The following is a 19,024-nucleotide window of genomic DNA, read 5'->3' as shown; positions in this document are numbered from 1 at the left end:
GCCGAATGAAACTTGTTGCGAGAAAATCGGTTAAGGTTTACTATACGAAAAGTTGTCTAATGTTTTTTATAGCTTTTGTGCACACACATACACACACATACACACGGATAGACAGACATGTGCTCAGCTCATCGAGCTGAGTCGATTGGTATATAATACTATGGGTCTCAGAGGCTTCTATAAAAAGTTCGTTTGCGGAGTGAAATGATAGCCTTTCGTTACAACTTTGTTGTACGAGAAAGGCAAAAATATTTAAAAAATGGGATTAAATTATTTCTTTTCCCGGTTCCATTTCATTGAAAGTATTGTTTATAAGGAACGTTTGTAACATTTCTTTTGGAATGGCCTCTATTTTGTACTTCTTCACGAGCTTCAAACGTTTCTAAAACCCATCGCAAGCGGCACGCACGGTCTGCATGGACATTTCGTTCCAGATTTTGAGAATTACGTCTTGAAGTGGTCCAAGTTACTGACCTCGTGTTCGTACAGCTTTAACATAACTAAACTAAACTGTCTAAACAAGAAAGTTAAGAGGGTTCAAATCCGGGAAGCTGGGAGGTCGCAAAGTTTTGTCCAAAAAGTCGATGAAATTGTCCCCATATAAGGCTTAAATCGCATTTTTCGTGTATAAAAGGTTATCGCCCTATTGGAACACGTAGGGCTGATCTCCGTCTTATCACCGGGCCACTGGGGGCATTATTCATCCCCAAAACTTCAGTTTTGTAGTACGCCGCAATGATTTCGACCTTCAAAAACGGCTATTTGCGATGCCCCAATTCATTTTCAACGCGCGTAATAAACAAACAACAAGAGACATCCCAGGTTTTTTTTTACACGGTTGGAATTCATCAATTTCTCGGTAAACCCGAACTTTCACAACTTTTTAAATACCCCCTGAATTTTCTTTGATTTTTTGTGAATTTTTTGGTGGGGTCAACTCATTGTTTCATTGACGCTGAAGGTCTTAAACGACTAAAACCAAACCGTGTAAAAAAAAAACCTGGGTGTAATGTCAACACCACACACATTCGTTAGCGTATATATACCGCTAACGCTAACACCAATACTAATACAGAATATATACATTGGGTTTACAAACACAATGATCAAACATTTGTATTCGAACTTATTGAACACCCTATAAAACGCGACGCGAGACAAGACATAACAGCGTCCCGCAATTAATCAAGGATCATCCGCAAGCTTAGCATCTCACCCGTCGCTGATCAAGAAAACCTGCCTGGTATTCGCCGACGATGCAGTTCTAAAGCCTGTTAACAAATGTAGTCTTCTTCTTCTTCTTCTTCTTATTGGCATTACATCCCCACACTGGGACAGAGCCGCCTCGCAGCTTAGTGTTCATTAAGCACTTCTAGAGATGTCGCAAATTAATCGATTACTTCGATTAATCGATTCAGCGTTGTGATAATCGATTAATTTTGAATCGATTATTACCCAACGATTAATCGATTCAATAATCGAGAGGAATCGTGAGTAATCGATTAGTTCCTAATCGATTAATCAGAATTTTACGACATCATAAGGATGTCGAAAATTAATTGATTATTTCGATTAATCGATTCATCGTTGTGATAATCGATTAATTTTGAATCGATTACTATACAATGATTAATCGATTCAATAATCGACAAGAATCAAGAGTAATCGATCGAAATTCAGGTTTTAACTAATTTTGTTAAAATTTTTTTCCATAGCTGTACATCTCTCAAACCATGCTGCATTTTTCATCCATTTCACAAATACTATCAATTTCCTGGAAGAAAATAAAACAACAGCCAGAATTCAACTGATGTAACTGAGCCTTTTGGGAATGTCTGAGCAGCTCGAAGTTGTTCTCGCCCTGCTCGTTCTTTTTTGTCAAAAAATGGGCATGAGCAGGACAGGGAGAAACTTCGAGCTACTTCAAGCTCTCATTGGACAGCACTAATCTCATCAGTTTAATGATTCGTTATTAACCCTTATAACCGTCTGACGGGTAAAAATTAAAAATAATTTAAATTAATTGAATATCTTTGGCGTTTCTGAAACGATTTGTATAACTTTTTCTCAGAAGTACCGGGTAGGTTCCTAGATAATAACAAGTGACTCTAAATCAGGATTGGCCACTTGGTCCTGGAGTTATTCCGGGTTGTACAAGGGTAAGATTTTTAAACTGGTGAGTATTGCCGACTGAATCTTTAGTCTATGCTGTTAAAATTACCTAATACTGTGATTCGTCAACTCGGGGATGTTCTGCCCGTAATGGAATATTTTCTAACCACTCTGGAGATTATTCATCCTTCAGAACCGGCTATAAGGAAGTATATCCCGTGATGGCCAAATTGAAAAAGAAATTCCAAATATGGCTTGCGACACATCATATGTCATTATTTTGCGATTAAAGTTCATTTAATCATCGTACAATTTTCTGTGAAATTGTTCTGTAACATACCAACTGCCTTTTTTGCAATTCTGAGCTCAATCAAGCAATCAGAGCCAATTCCTACATCGAATGAGTGACGGAGGTGTATTTTCCTATACATTTTGACTGAAATCCCCATACAAACTTCAAATCAAATGCGCCAGCTTATGCAACAAGCGATTGAGCTGAAATTTTGAGAGATTGATTTTCTCACCCAAAGAAACAATACTGGAGGAATTCGACAACATTTTTTCCTCCCCATACTAAGCTGGGCCAGTCTAATGGCCATATGGAATTCCAAACAGAAAAATGTAACAAATATTTGTATTTGGGTTATTTATTTGACCACATTACGACCAAAAATTGTGGCTTTGATCGAGCTAAATAAATTGCTTATTGACGTTTGAAGCTTTTTCATCAGATTTATGAGAGTAATAAGTAATTGATAGTAATAAGAGCGTCAATAAAACTGAGAAACTAGCCATGGCGATTGCTGTCATAAATTCCCTATTAGAATTAAATAGATCCAACAAGCATTGAAATTGTTACTTGGGTATTGTTCGTAGTGATTGTTTGAATAATGAAAATACGATTTGTATTTCTGTACAAAATTAATAGATTTTTGTAGAAAAAAAAGTTTTTTAAGAAAAAGTTAAGTTGGGGCAAGTGTGCGCAATACTTCTGGGGAACCGTTCAAATGTTTTAAAATTACCTACTTTACGGGTATTGATCAACCATCATAAAAATTATTACGATAATTAGATAAAGGGTCCACAATTTAAAGGAGAGGTGTCTAGCTGGGCATAACCTTGACCAAATGGTCTCTCTTTTACTCAAATTTAAATGAAATATATTACAAAGCTAATATGAACTTTCGAAGATAATCACATAGAAAACATACTGGTTGCTAAATCAAACTTTGAAAGCATTCCTATCATAATGATGATGAATAGGATGAATAGAGAATCTCCTTCCAGAAGAAAGTTAGTACATACAATAATATAACGTAGCCCTCGTTTCCCAGATTGACCCAATAGATGAGGAGAAGAGCCCGCCCTTTATCCACGAGATGTTAACAATAGGAAGTTGGCGATTCCACTCTTCCTATCCAAATCGCTTCAATCGGGTGCCCTGGTGGTTATTTAATATTTTTTACGTTATTTTCATATAGTTTATAATGTAAATTAATAATATATATATACTGAAATTGGCTCACCAAATGTCCGTTCTGGAGCAGTTGAAAGGCAGAGTTAGTGGATCATGATGGCATTATCAGCCTCAAGGATTTCAGGAAATTATTGAGAATCGCCACAACACACATGCGAATTGATTGAGAGTTTGAATCACATCGTTTCCTTCCTGTGTCTGTAGCGCGCACCAATACAAATGGAAATTTTGATCACGACGAGGTACGGGATAGGGATGCTGTTACTAAACATTCCAGTAAACGTTTGTAAACTTGGTGCAAAGGAGTCCGACGTCTTTTTGTGCAAGGTAATATTGATTCCTCGTTAGAAACGTTTCAAAAAGATTCAACTTTTTTTGCCGGAGCGCTTCAGATTTGTGGCTAGAGAAGGTACAAAAAATGGTTGTAATAAGTACGACAGAAATAGGGGAACTGTTCCGATCTCCATCTCACTGTACATATATCCATCTCATCGATAAACAAAGAAATACGGCACCAAATTCGTCGCTTCTTTTTGTCAACATGCGTGCTCACTGCTGAAAAAAATCACAAAATTAATAAACAAACCAAATACCTTTTAATTGCTTTGTTTTTGATGGGATGGAAATAGGAGCTATGAGATGAAGTGGCGAACCGTTCCCCTACAATGTGCGAGGAATGTAAAGGAAGTTAAAAAGGATCCTGCTTTGGAAATATCAGCGAAGTCAGACTACGAGGAACTTGACATCGGAGAGACTACATTTGGAGCTTTAGTTTTTGATGCGGTACCAAAACATTCGAACGGTATTACTAATTTGCAGCAGTGATCCCGAAATCTTCGAAGCAGGAACTTGTCTGGCATGTCTTTCCGGATTCAATGACCATTTCATATGCCTATTAATTGCTGCATTAGCTCGAACAATCAAGTGTTGATCTTTTTTTTTCGTCTTGCAAAATGTTGGTCGAAATCCTTGTTCGGCGGTACATATGGGAAGGTGAATTTGCTGCCTTTGTGCGAAAATCGGTACATCGTATGAATGGAAGTTCACCTTTGCGGTCTTTGAGTGATTTTAAACCTTTGGATTTTTTTTCCTAATTTTGACGCAGGGAAAAAATGCGTCCTTCCTCTAGCTTTGCTTACTACGGGATATATCTCCTGTTACATGTGATAAAACCCTTGGAAATTACTTTATTTTTGGAGTTATGCGAGAAACTGGCCAAATTAGGAACATGGCCAAAACTGACACAGTCTCCCTATTGTGTAGTTTTAAATGTATTTTTATACACATGCGTAGTTGACCCGCTTTTGTCACTCTCCGATTGTATGTACCCCTCAGTTTATCACGTTTTACACCAAATATCGTTTTAGACTCATTTTTGTAACATAATTTTTTTTTTATTTTAGGCGTTTTTTTTATTTTTTTATTTATACCGCAAACAACAATGATTTTTGTGAAATAACTTTTATCGCCTTATGAATCAAATTTATATTTCTTAATATCTGCCAAGGATTTCGTTAGCCTCTAATGTTACCTTTTCAAGGCATAAACAGATTCATATCTGTGAAATGAATTGAAAAAATGAAAATGAAAAAAAAAATCCAATCTTATCACCCCAAAATTTATGGGGGGGTGATTAAATCGGGATATTACGGTATTTACTCATTTTATGACAAGTGAAGACATTCCGATAAATATTTTCTATTAATTTTTCTCATCAGGTTGATTTTAATCAAACATGGTGGAAATGTAAGTCTGCTGGGAAGGACGAGATGTCGGTAGAGCTTCAAAAAATTTGGAAGTAAGCAGCTGCATCAATCGATCCACCACATTATTAAAAAAAAACAACCTAATTCACCGAGTGATGATACTGCCTTTCTCGCATTTAGCCAAGACACCAACCTTATATGGCGCCTATAAAGTTCGATTCCATTTTCTTAATAACTTTTAAACGCAATGGTCGATCGTTATCAAATTTAATAGTGATCAACAAGACTTTATCCCATATCGAATGCAACTTGTTGCGAGAAAATCGATTAATAATTACTATATGAAAAAGTGGCTAATGTTTTTCGGTTTTCGTGTGCACACACACACACATACACACGGACAGACAGACATTTGTTCAGTTCGCCGAGCTGAGTCGATTGGTATATAACATCATGGGTCTCCGAGACTTATATGAAAAGTTGGATTTTGGAGTGAAGTTATAGCCTTTCGGTTCAACTATGCTGTACGAGAAAGGCAAAAATGGGATGATGAAGAACCGCCTACCAGCATATGTTGGTTGGATGGCCTCATATGTTAAATCTACAAGAAAGGGCATAGACTAGAGTGTGCCAATTACAGAGAGATTACCCTTCTGAAATCGGCGTACAAAATTCTGTCACGTATTCTGTTTAACAGCAAATATACTTTATTACAAATAACTTTATTACTTTACTATTCTACATTTGTTGGGGCCCTCCTTAGCCGTGCGGTAAGACGCGCGGCTACAAAGCAAGACCATGCTGAGGGTGGCTGGGTCCGATTCCCGGTACCGGTTTAGGCAATTTTCGGATTGGAAATTGTCTCGACTTCCCTGGGCATAAAAGTATCATCGTGTTAGCCTCATGATATACGAATGCAAAAATGGTAACTTCCCGATCAGGAATGCATAACAAAATTACAACTCAATTCTATCAATTGTTGTTATTTAAAACAACGTATGTTATAATTAGATAATTCGATAAAAATGTGTCTTCGGTCAGTTTTATTTCATATCAAAATTATAACAACATTAGTTATGAATATTTTCACAAAATAATTGCCTACATTTTTTGTAGACATAGGAAAAAATCGAAGGTAATCACCTTTAGTATAACTTGAACCCGCTCAATATTAATACATAGCTGGAACAAAGTTAATTGCCTACATAATGGATGGAAATCCGGCGTGGTAGCCACCAGATTTCCATCCGTGATGTAGGCAATTACCTTGAAAGTAGATTTTTGTACAGAAAAATTATATCAACGTTTGTTATAATGTTGATATGAAGGTATCAACCTCTGTTTTAATTATGTTACGGCTAGAGGTATTTTTGATATAATTTTTGTTATTTTAACAACTAACCAGCAAAATTTATAACACATTTTGTTACAATTTTTTTTTGAAATAAATAACTCCCCTTGTTATAATAATTTTGTTATGCATTCTTGATCGGGTTGACTTAGAAACCTCGCAGTCAATAACTGTGGAAGTGCTTAAAGATGTCGTAAAATCCCGATTAATCGCAGAACATCCCCGAGTTGACGAATCACAGTATTAGGTAATTTTAACAGCATAGACTAAAGATTCAGTCGGCAATACTCACCAGTTTAAAAATCTTACCCTTGTACAACCCGGAATAACTCCAGGACCAAGTGGCCAATCCTGATTTAGAGTCACTTGTTATTATCTAGGAACCTACCCGGTACTTCTGAGAAAAAGTTATACAAATCGTTTCAGAAACGCCAAAGATATTCAATTAATTTAAATTATTTTTAATTTTTACCCGTCAGACGGTTATAAGGGTTAATAACGAATCATTAAACTGATGAGATTAGTGCTGTCCAATGAGCAGCTCGAAGTAGCTCGAAGTTGTTCTCGCCCTGCTCGTTCTTTTTTGTCAAAAAATGGGCATGAGCAGGACAGGGAGAAACTTCGAGCTACTTCAAGCTCTCATTGGACAGCACTATTCAAAAATTATATCAAAACTGCTGGAAATACAAATTACCTCATATCTTCAGGAATTATCAATGAACATGTTTATAATTTTATGTACGATCTTCTTATTCTTCAATGGCTTTACATTCCAACTGGAACTTGGGCTGCTTTTCAACTTGTGTTCTATAAGCATTTCCACAGCTTTCTATGCACGCCATTGCATGAGTATGTATCTTGTGTGGCAAGTGCAATGGATACACTATGCCCAGGGAGTCAAGAATGTTTCCCTCCCAAAAACATCCTGGACCGGACCGAGAATCGCCATCCCCGGAGTGTCAATCCAGCCCCTTTGCACGCAAGGTTTACTGAAGACCCTCATATACGATCAAGACTTGACTTAGTGGTCTAATGATGTGTCATTCACATACAGTGTTGACAATTTGTTATGCTCATGTTTTTGAAGATCACGAGTGCGCAAACTTCTCCGTATTACGCTATGTGTTTTGTTCGCAAAACGTTAAATTCCATGGAGAGATCCGTCTTATTTTGTTACCAAAATTGGGCCAGACTGATTGCTCCCTCCCCTCGGATATGTTATCTTGCCGCGATGGGTGGGCTTACGCCATTAGCACTGATATGGCAACCAAAGACATATTCTGTCGTGGTGATATCACATGTTGACTATTTTTTGATTAATGCCGCGTCACATATAATCTGGCATTGATGCACTGATTTTACGCATGTGCATGTGATTCAACGGACATCGTATCTTGGAGCCTTGAGTGGTGGTGCAGACAGGTAGATGTCATTTTCATCAGTGATAATGATCTCTGTTAGGCGGCAATACTTTTCTGAGGCGTTCCCTGATGCTGAGTCGTAGCCACGCTTAAACATAGCTAGGTGGAATTAACCAGTAGAAAATATCATCAAGACATTAATAGGGAATTGACTCTTGGATTCACTGAGTAGAAGTTTTACCAAAACTAGGAACGTGGCACCTTTTTATTTTGTTAAGTCTCACTTTAACGAGCCATAATTAAAAATACCACAAATTATAACGATGGTACGCAAACAATCTTACATTGGCTTCATTTTCGATAACTTTTTAGTATTTGTGAGGTAATAGGCGTGATGAAGCTTTACTTTGCCACCAAAAAGTGTATCCTATAGGTGACCAATAACAGTAATGCTACGCTTGTCTGTAAGGCTTTGAGACTATTAGACAACTTAAAGGCCATTTCTTCACGTTTGCTTAACTCTTAAGCGGTGCTTACTTATACGCTTGAACTAGGATACTCGCCTGAAAGGAGGTGACCTTTAGCAATAGAGACAATGAACTGACATCAGAACGTAACATAATCTACAATGAGTATAGAATTGAACTGAATAACGTAGGAAACATAAGATAACTAAGACAGACAGAGTAATAATAACACAGTGCGAAACATTCGACATAATTATGACTAGATTAACAGTAGATCCATAGACATAAAGATCTACCATAAGACTTCCTAAGCCTATCAAAAATTCGAAGATCAAGAAATGTCTGCTGAATCTTATTCGGAGGCGATTTCTAAGCTTTTGAAGACCAACAAGCCCATAGCAACAGTATTCGGCGTTGTTAAGTTGAGAATTTTTGATGATTTCTAGGCGCACGGTTCTGAACTGTGGCCTGGTAAATAGACTAAATAGATTCCAAAATAAAATTGAAACGAGTCATATTTATCAAAATCTAGTGCGTTATTGTTGTTTCAAAATGCACTTCTATTCGAGTTTTCTCTCTTTGTCATCATATCTACAATAAGACTGACTCTCGCGAAAGATTATAAGCTTATTATTTTTTGAGCTTCATTTGGTTGATGGAAACTGCAAATTTAGAAAAAAAAAATGACTGACTTGTTTTTTGAAGTAGGGATAGCAGTGATGATTGCTGATCTCAATGAAATTGTGAAAAAAATGGTTTTTGAAAAGGTTAATACAGAAGTTGATATTGGTGGTGTAGACATAGTGACAAAAAAAGCTAGGTAGAAGATAGAGTTGATTTAAACGGGATGGGAACATGTTCGCAGTGAGTATGAAGAAGGAAATGCAATATTGAGTTGAGGTGCTAGAAGTGGGAATTATTTTATAATTATACTAGAAATAATGTAAAATATTCGGTACATATCCAATGAAAGCTAGTAGAAGTGTCGGTTCTTATATGATATATAACAGCGCTGTTTTGAAGATCGATTCATTGTGTGTGTTTGTTCATGACTGCAAATAAGATATTTGTGATGACAGGGACAATAGTAATTATGATAGTGATGGTGGTGAAAACGATAATAAGTGATGCTACCGGGATTATTTTATAGAAAACTATTTGGATCAGGCCTTAACAGTGACCATTTGAGCAACGTAGCTTAGAAACGTCTGCTAATGATCAAAAATAGAGGCTCGTAGAAGCAAATTTAATCACCGGATCAACAGGGAATAGACCTAGTGTTAAGTTGGAGTGATGAGTGATAGTTATAATCGTGAAAACGGTGATCAGTTATGTTATTGACTATTTAATAAAACTATTTGGATCAGGCCTAAAACAGTGATCATTAGGGTGGCTCAAAAAACACTTTTTCAAAAAATTTGATGGGCCGCCCTCTTATTCGGTTCTATTTGATGCCCTGATGTTCTGGACAAAATTTCAGCCAAATCGGTCAACGATTGGGCGGTGCTAAACTCGTCGGAAGTTTATATGGAAAAATATATGCAGAAACATCCAAAAACAGTGATTTGCAGTTGGACGGTACAATTTACGATCAAGAACAATGATACTCATTCAGTTCTTGTAGAATTAAATACAGAATGTAATGCTGAAAACCGCGAGAAGATTAGAGTTTATTAGGCAAAGATATTAGCATTTTACTGGAGGGGTGAATTTATTTCTTTTCAAAGGTAAAAGAAACGAAATTTGCTCAAACCCCACTACAGAGAAATGCTAATAACTTAGCCGGGCAAACTCTAATCTTCTCGCGGTTTTCTGCATTACATTCTGTATTAAATTCTTCAAGATCTAGATGAGTACCATAGTTCTTCTTCCTAAGTTGTGCCGTCCAACTGCAATTCACTGTTTTTGGATGTTTCTGCATACATTTTTGCATATAAACTTCCAACGAGTTTAGCACTGCCCAAACGTTGACCGATTTGGCTGAAATTTTGCCCAGAGCATCAGGGCATCAAATAGAACCGAATAAGAGGGCGGCCCATCAAAAAAATTGAAAAAAGTTTTTCCCATACTAATTTGAGCCACCCTAGTGACCATTTGAGCAACGTGGCTTAGGAACGTCTGTTATTGATCTAAAATAGAGGCTCATAGAAGCAAATTTAATTACCGTGGGGAATAACAGGGATGGACCCGGAGTAGAGTCGAGAGACTGCCAACGGGTTACATGAAAAAAAAAAAATTGGGCCATACTGATTGCTGCTTCTTGGAATTACTGTTATACAGAGTGGTAAAAAGCTAAACGAAACGCTCAAAATGAATTTTGAATCATAGACAAAGTGCCAGTAAATGTAAACAATTTAAATACATGTTAGTTATGCAACCAGCAACAATAAGATGCATGTTTAAGGTGATTATACAATCAATCCACCACATGTTTTCCTATTCCCGTTTTGAAAAGCCCAAATCTGACGTAATAATTTTCGTACAATGATGAAATTCAAGTCGATTGTTCAGTATAAGTAAGCAAACGATTTTACCAATGTTTCACTCCTATGCGCATTGCAATGTTCTCAGCTCGTGTTCTCGAAAAAAATCTTTAAAAATCACGTGGCTTCCAAGATGGCCGATTCGTGGCTTTATTGTATAATCACCTTAAAATTATTTTTTTATTTAAAGTACATTCATACTATTCACAATGAAAAATATATTTTACTACATTTATACAATGTTTTATGTTTAAAAATATACCAATACAGCTAAACACGATAACTTAATATTGTAACCTTACATACCTAATAATTTCACCTTAAAATACACACAGAACGAAGCATCAATGACTTTAAACTGACAGGATCCCTCAACTCAAACAATATAAATATCTTCTGCTCTACACGACGGGCCGTCTATTTCAACGCAACGTGTTAGCTAAGAGAAGATCGACTCACTACAAACAAAATAAAAACTCACCGGTATATATCAGCCAGTCTTTTCCGCAATTATTATCTTCTGGATGGTGAACGAGACTTTGCGTGGAAATGATACTCTGACGTGCTCCGTCCGTCAATTGATTTCCAATTAGTGGCCTCCTCTGCTGGATTATGCACTGCCGGGGTGTTTGTTGATCCAGAATGCAGTATATTGAATGCACGATATTTCTTTTTATATCACTTGCTGCAAGTGCTGCTCTATCACCGACGTACAATAGTCGTGATGCGTTAGATGAGCGAACAATAACAAACACTAATGAAACGCATTGTGCTGTACAATTGTGGGTAAATTGGGCCTAATGGAAGCACTTCTCGAACGATATTTAGTAATTTGCACTAGCTCGTCAGCTTAGAAAGCTAATAAATGCCCAACTAAAGAAGTCCTTATGCTTAGTATCATATGGGTGATATTCTTTCATAAATCATCGTCGAATCATATTGGTTCTTATTCTTGGTGGAAGTTATGACTTTTTCGTATTGTATCGCGCAATCTCTTGGCAAATTGATTCTTCTGGGATTGAAGAAGAGAAAAATCGATCAATGCATTCACACCAGTATGACACTAAGCTTAAAAATCTCACTTTGACGCATTTCGGATTACAATCAGTACCGCACGAGATTGTGAATGGGTAAACAAAATCTTAACCGAAACAGCTGCTTCTCTAGGTCACGGAAATACCTACTTCAATATTATTACTGAAGAAGTTGAAATGGAGTGGCTATGATTGTATGATGCACACACACACGCCCGTACATTAATCAGCATGTATGTTTATATGGAAACGCAAGGAGGAAGCCAATGCGAAGCAACGACGACGGAGTACGCTCGCCACGACGTCAGGAGATGAACTGATTTGAGTCGAGTCGATACTAACCAAGCTGACAGCACTCTGCATTCGAATGAACCGCCACCTGATGTGCAGGCCGCATGGCTACGCTTTCTTGCGTTGTTTGATACAGTCTTTCTCAACATTGATGTTTCCGATAGTGGTAGCATAAATTCAATTCAAAGTTCGATCGATATCAGATACCTTTGCTTTTTATGATTTTAAAAATTCACCTTTGATTAATATTCATACCAACATTTTTATGTACCGTTTTCTGTCAATTTATCAATTGTGCAAAATCCTCTTTGAAGTTTTTAATTTCATAAAAATCGAAAATGCTGATTAACCATATTCAAAATGATTAAATTTATTCATGTTGGTTATTTCAGATTCGCACTATATGTTGGAAAATGTATTCACTTGAAATATCTTGTGTAATTTAGATTCTTGCACACGATATTCATTCTCAGAGAAGATCATAGAAGCATACAAGTTCATCCACTTTACTACGATTCGATTGGTAGCACCAGCTATCTATGCTTTCATGTTGGAACAACAGATAATTATATGAGTATGGGAAAATCCTTTTCAAATGTTTGCTGCCTAAGTAAAGTGAAAGAAAAAAAATCTAACTTTAATCTATAATATTTGATACTCATATTGCTTTCATATCATTGATTGCTTTTACAATTTTACTATGCTCGCTCTAATTTCACTCCATGATAGTGATTGAGCACCCCTAAGTTGTACAGAAGAAATATGAAAAATTTTAAACAAGTCATTGCATACAATATGAAAGCAGAGGTGTCCATAAAATGTTTATTTGAAAAAATATAGAATAATTCTAGGAACTTTTTTCAAATGGGTCTAATTGATTCTGACCTTCATTTTTGGAACAGCGATTGTGCTCTTCATTCAAACTATTTCGGTAAACTCATGTGCTCAACAGGAAGAATAGATTCCGATCTATCTGATAGTAACGGCAATTGTACCAAATTTGCAGAATTTAGAGAGTATTGGCCGTTTTAATTTTCAAGGTCAAATACAGTTACGCCTATTTGAAAAAAGTTTCTAGAATTATGTCTTAAATTTTGATGCTAATAAGATGTGCACCTCGAAGCAAGACTATGCTGATGGAATCTGGATTCGATTCACGACCATTTTTAGAAAATTTTCAGGTTGAATATTTCGTCGACTCTCAAAGGAGTAGACGCCTACATAAAATTCAATCTTAGCATGTTTGTATGTAAATTGTTATGTATGTTCAAGCATAATATCTGAACCCATTGACCAATTTCAACCACAATCGAAAAAAAATATGCTCTGTCCTAAGGAGATGGTTGTTGTGATGGTGTGCGGGCATTGAAAAAATTGATGGGCTTAAGGGAGATGGGGGTAGATTTGTTTACCTAGTTAACGTTTGACTTTGACTTAGACTTGAAAAATGACTGACTAGATTTACTATTCAACGTTCGAATAAATGGAACGAAATTTATCAGCACTGATTTGTGTCGTATTCCAGCCGAAAACGGCTGAATGGAATCCGCCATAGAAGAGCGGTGCGACTGTTCGTTTGTAAATTCGACAACAAACTGCCGGTGCAATCTTCGTCGTTGCTATTCAACCCGATGGCGTTACCAACACCATCTCACACTGCGGCGCAGCAATGAACCGTTGCATCATGACCAAGGAATGTAAAATAACAACATTGCCAATGACAACAACATTGTCCTCTCTTGTAAATGTTGGGACAAACTCAACTCGCAATAAGCGTTTGTCCCAAACTGCAACAGAATAGGACAATGATCGCTTGCCGTGCATTTTGAGAAGTAGTCGGTTTTCGATGATGTTTTTGGTTAAATAAATATCAGTTATCATAGTTTAGACATAAACTTAACCATCTGTTGTCATGATTTGTGTTTTACTTCTGAAATATACAAGTTATCGCAGTTTGAAAAGTTCACAACAATTACCTCTCCATGTTTGTTGCAAATAAAATAGAGCGCAACAATGTCTTTATCCTCTGCAGATGAGGACAAAGAGTTATCGCTATTCTCTTTTGTCGCTTGTTTTTTGCATTTTTCAGCGACAATTACATTCCTTGATCATGACGTCATACGATAATTTTTATTTACCCGTATTCAAATGGAGAGTGAAGTTTCATGAGGGCAATGTTTACATTTTTTTTTTCACGATAGGGATCAGTATTTGTGCATATGCAACATTGAGAGTTCGAATCAAGTCTAATGTGAAACTTGCCACATTGTACGGTAAATTGGGACACGCGAAATATGTGATTTCACGAAATTGGTATATTTGATCGATTATGTTTGATGTGCTATCCGCAATAGCAGAATCAATTCATAGTCTAGAATCACTTATACAAACTAAAATAATTAGCCGCAACTCTGAATACTACATCTTTCTCCTTCCCTACTCTTTCAACTTTGTAAGAATATGATTTCAGTTTTATAAATTTTTCAAAATAAAGCAAAATCAAACCTAAATTGCTTCAAAATAAATTTAATCTTTTCATAATATTTGAGTACCAGCAACATCCAATGCAAAAAATAACAAACTTGGTGTTAAGTACTGCCGTATTTTAGCTAATAACTAATATTGATTAGCCGCTTACTTTAAATACTACATCTTTCTTCATAGGTCTTCCATAGAATGCCTAGACGTAGTCCTACGTCAACGTGCCTTGGAGTTCTATTCTCTCCAAAAAAACAAAAAATGCATCGGAATCCTGCTTTGCATTCGCAAACTATACTCTTCTATAGAATACACAAACGAAGTCCTACCTTAAAATGCCTTAGAGTTCTACTTGATCCGCTCCCGCTTTGGAGTCCTTCACATTCGCAAAGTATACTCCTCTATAGAATGCACAGCCGTAATCCTACGTCAAAATGCCTAGGAGTTTCCGGAATGAACACAAAATGTCTTGAAATCCAGCTTCGCATTTGAAAAGTGTACTCTTCAAAATGTACTCTACATAATACACAGACGTAGTCCAACGTCAACATGTCTCGAAGTTCTACACGCTTCGGAAAAAAATTAAAAATACCTAGAAATCCTACTCTGCATTCGCAAAATGTACTCCTTTATAGAATACCCAGATGCAGTCCTACGTCAAAATGTCTCGAAAGTCTGCTTCGCATTCACAAAATGTACTCTAAATAATACACAGACGTAATCTTACGTCAACATGCCTCGGATTTCAACTCGCTCCGGAATCAACAACAAGTGCCTCGGACTCCATCACATTCGCAAAGTATACTAGAATACACAGCTGTAGTCCTACGTCTACGTAATGAACACAAAATGTAATCCTACGTCAACGTGCCTCGGAGTTCTATTCGCTTCGGAATAAACAGGAAAATGCCTCAAAGGTTTGCTCGCATTCACAAAGTGTACTCTACATAATACATAGACGTAGTTCGACTTTAAAATGTCTCGGAGTTTTACTCTCTCCGGAATGAACACAAAATGCCTTGGAATCCTGCTTCGCATTCACAAAGTGTACTCTTCTATTGAATTCACAGACGTAGCCCTACTTCAACATGCCTCGGAGTGTTACTCGCTCCGGAATAAACACGAAAATGCCACGCATTCGCAAAGTGTACTCTAAATAATACACAGACGTAATCTTACGTCAACATGCCTCGGATTTCTACTCGCTCCGGAATCAACAAGAAAAAACCTCGGAGACCTGCTCGCTCCGGGCTAAACAAAAAACAAAAAAAATGCCTCGGACACCTGCTCGATCCGGAATAAACAAAAATTGCCTCGGAGACCTGCTCGCTCCGGAATAAACAAAAAAAAAATGCCTCGGAGACCTGCTCGCTCCGGAATAAACAAAAAAAATCCTCGGAGACCTGCTCGCTCCGATATCTTTTATTCCATCCTCGGGAGACCTGCTCGCTCCGGGATTATGTTATATTAAACACTCGAAGACCTGCTCGCTTCGGTATTTATTTCTCTGATTTCGGAGACCTGCTCGCTCCGAAATGCAGTACTTTTTTAGCATAAATCCACAACATAAAATGAGAGCATACTTACCATTTAGTAACTAGCACACTAATGGATGTGGCAAGCACCATTTTCATGTGCTAGTTACAAAACCAAACACTATTTCTACCGACTGCGACATGTCGTATTCCAGCCGAAAACGGCTGAATGGAATCCGCCATAGTAGAGCGGTGCGACTGTTCGTTTGTAAATTCGACAACAAACTGCCGGTGCAATCTTCGTCGTTGCTATTCAACCCGATGGCGTTACCAACACCATCTCACACTGCGGCGCAGCAATGAACCGTTGCATCATGACGTCAGACGATAATTTTTATTTATCCGTATTCAAATGGAGAGTGAAGTTTCATGAGGGCAATGTTTACATTTTTTTTTTTTTCACGATAGGGATCAGTATTTGTGCATATGCAACATTGAGAGTTCGAATCAAGTCTAATGTGAAACTTGCCACATTGCACGGTAAATTGGGTCACGCGAAATATGTGATTTCACGAAATTGGTATATTTGATCCCTTGAACTTACCGATTACCCTGAACTTACCGATTATAACAAAAAATTGTAAATCAAATCGGCAAGATTGGATACATACAGCTATTCCCCATAAATCATATAAATCATATAAACATATACACATACGTTCACAAACATACACAAACGGACAGACCGACATTTACTCAGATCAACGAGCTGAGTCGTTTGTTATATAACACTGTGGGTCTCCGAGCCTTCTATAAAAAAAATCGATTACCGTAATTTAGTTTAGTTAATTCTTCTATTGTTTCATCTACATCATTACTCATCGCTTTGAGAAATGTTTTTCTTTATGTTTTTTTATACATTTTTTAATAGATAATGATCGAAACGATTGTTGATCAATATCATCCCAAATTGAAAAATAAAAAAAAACTCGACAAAGATGATTTTTAAAACAAGTTTGAAATTAATAAATTTTTAAGACCAACAGCCTTATACGTTTTACATGTTGCAGTACTCGTTTTAAAAACATTTTATTTAACCTACATGAAATGTATGTGTACATTTGTTCTGCTCATATAGTCTTGGATTTATTTATATTCACCAAAAGCCGGAAAACTTCTTTGTTTTTTTTATTATCTTTATTTATGTGATTTTGACCCTTCCTTCGAAAGGGTCTATTAGTTCACTTTATATGCGTTACGCAGGCGTGTGATTTAATTCTAGATTAAGTTAAACACATGAAACTTCTCCACATAACAAATGTTATGGTTTTAAATACATGCAGTTTTGCATAAATTCCATAATAGTATTATTAGAGATGAACATTAGTTCTTGTTTTAACATTATTTTGAACACATGTTTCCCCTTTTCTATTTCTGGCCGGCCAATCTCCTCCTGGGTTGCCTTGTTTTCCGGAGCTGGAAAACGTATGTCCTGCGCGCGTGCTTCCAGGTTCGTCACTTTACCGACATCGCTGTCTGCCATATCGCCATTCAGGTGCTCTTCGTAGTGCTGTCGCCATCTCTGGATCACCTCACACTCGTTCATAAGAAGGTTCCCATTTATTTTGGGGACCACACAGCTGTGTAGAACAAGTTAAAATGCATCATCAGAACCAGTGCTCCCCGAGTTTGGAGCTGTTTAAAAGAAATGTATCATGAGGTACCGTTTTGACTCAAATTCCGAACATGACTCCTATTCCGAACACTCGCTTTTAAATTGCCATTTGGGTTCAATTCGAGTATTTTGTTTATATGGAAGCTTGAATTCGTTTGTTATCTTGATCCTCAGTACGGAAAACGGATGAAAGTTTTAGTGGTTTTAGTTTTAGGACACTAAAACGCCAGTAGTGTTCGAATATGAGTCAAAACGGTACATATCGTATAAAGAGATGATAAGTGAGAGACTTTATCATTCTCTTTTGGATTCAATTTCTGGTTGGAGGTATTTTTTGATGGAATAGGGTGAGTGTACCAATCGTCGCCAACGTCGCCAACTATTTTTATTAAATATAAATAAAAGACAATGTCATGTGGTTGGTGTTGATAAGGCAAGCGAAAGGCTTCTTTCTGCTTCTTAGATCAAATGTGAAAACCGTGATAGTACCTAAAACTGCCTAATCCATAATAGGAACGCATGTACCAGTTGTGGCACTATTTTTAATTCTGGTTCCTATTATGACAAATACCATTTTTTTTCTAATGGGATTGGCCATAATGGACTAGTGGTCAGTCCGACAACACTAGTACTGACAAAATTAAGCAAAATCATTTTTTTTTACAATTGTGTTTTGTTTGATTTAAAGGTTTTATCGTGTCATATGAATATGGTTTACAGATCAAAAAACGTTTTGTGGTGATATGATGTGCCACTTGGTGCGTCCTGTCATCTGTTTTCACTGAAGCAGGAGATTATTGGGATTATTGATAATGGTAGCATAAACAAGCAGGACTTGTAATGTAAGTAAAAGCGACATCGAACTGGTCGTGAGAAAACAAGCAGTCTGAAATGGGTCACTGAAGTAGAGCTCAAGATTTTTTTATGTACTGGTTATCCGACTTCGTCAGTAGATGGGAATAACCAGCGCGGGGAGGAAACATACATTTTCAGTGCAAAACGTAAACAAACGAGCATAAATTCCATACAAAAAACCAAGATGGCTGAGTTGGGGATATTGACAAGTCGGATAACCTGTATGCATAAAAAAAATCTTGGTAGAGCTAACATCTCC

At 36.9% G+C, this 19,024-nt stretch overlaps 1 protein-coding gene across 8 annotated transcripts in view; it reads right to left on the bottom strand.

Annotated features, from left to right (window-relative positions):
• The window catches only part of LOC134210894 (monocyte to macrophage differentiation factor), a 36,620-nt gene extending 24,311 nt beyond the window's left edge, over positions 1 to 12,309 (bottom strand). The window contains exons 1-2 of one of the 8 annotated variants that reach the window (XM_062687314.1): positions 12,040 to 12,309; positions 11,439 to 11,830 (exon numbers count right to left, since the gene is read on the bottom strand). The gene's annotated coding sequence lies outside the window, so the exon portion shown is untranslated. Of the gene's footprint in view, positions 1 to 11,263; positions 11,380 to 11,438; positions 11,970 to 12,039 lie in introns of those variants that run through there. The other 7 variants (XM_062687312.1, XM_062687313.1, XM_062687316.1 and 4 more) reach the window with 7 other exon arrangements.
• Between the last annotated feature and the right edge of the window lie 6,715 nt (positions 12,310 to 19,024).

This window comes from Armigeres subalbatus, chromosome 2 (assembly GCF_024139115.2).
Source record: "Armigeres subalbatus isolate Guangzhou_Male chromosome 2, GZ_Asu_2, whole genome shotgun sequence".
Lineage (NCBI taxonomy): Eukaryota > Metazoa > Arthropoda > Insecta > Diptera > Culicidae > Armigeres > Armigeres subalbatus.
The sequence above is the reverse complement of the archived record's forward strand: the minus strand, read 5'-3'. Positions and strand labels throughout refer to the sequence as shown.